This window comes from Arachis ipaensis, chromosome B03 (assembly GCF_000816755.2).
Source record: "Arachis ipaensis cultivar K30076 chromosome B03, Araip1.1, whole genome shotgun sequence".
NCBI classification, from domain to species: domain Eukaryota; kingdom Viridiplantae; phylum Streptophyta; class Magnoliopsida; order Fabales; family Fabaceae; genus Arachis; species Arachis ipaensis.
This window is the reverse complement of record NC_029787.2, coordinates 134236562-134237164: the sequence shown is the minus strand read 5'-3', so window position 1 is coordinate 134237164 and position 603 is coordinate 134236562. Positions and strand designations below refer to the sequence as shown.

At 24.4% G+C, this 603-nt stretch overlaps 1 protein-coding gene across 1 annotated transcript in view; it reads left to right on the top strand.

Moving 5' to 3' along the window:
• Positions 439–603, top strand: part of LOC107631998 (probable signal peptidase complex subunit 1) — a gene marked incomplete in the record, with an annotated part of 2040 nt that continues 1875 nt past the window's right edge. The window contains 1 exon segment of the mRNA XM_016335613.2: positions 439–603.

Sequence of the window (603 nt, the reverse complement as noted above, 5' to 3'; positions counted from 1 at the left end):
GATATAATGTTTTTATTTTTTAAGGCTTTAAAAAGTTTGAAAAAATAAAAAAAAATTAATGTAATAGAAGTAGAGTTTAATTTTGATATATGGATAATATAAAATATTTTATATAATCATACAATACAATTATATCTATTTTTTTATATGATTGTTCACGTCGTCAGTGAAATAATAATTAATTTTAATAATGTAATGTTATTTAGATGCACAAAATTAAATTCATAAAAATATGAAAAACATTTTAAAACTTGTATCTAATTAAATATTATCTTATAAAAAAAAATCGGATATAATCAAATGGCCGTTTAAGTAATAAAATAATCATCTAAAATGAGAACAAATAACATAATTTTTTTATACTCACCTTAAAATCTCGCAAATTCGTGACTTCTTATCTTTTAAAAAAAAAAAATGGTCATCTAAACATAAAATTGCTTCATTTTTCTTTTCCCAACTAAAACAGAGTTTATTATTAAAAGAGGGAAAACGGAAAATTGAAGGAGAAGACGTGAAAAGAGTTGACGTTTTTTCTCATTAACTAGGCAGAGTGCGCCGAGCACTGCGTTCAGTTGGATTCTGTGTGCTCACCGCCTTCGCTCA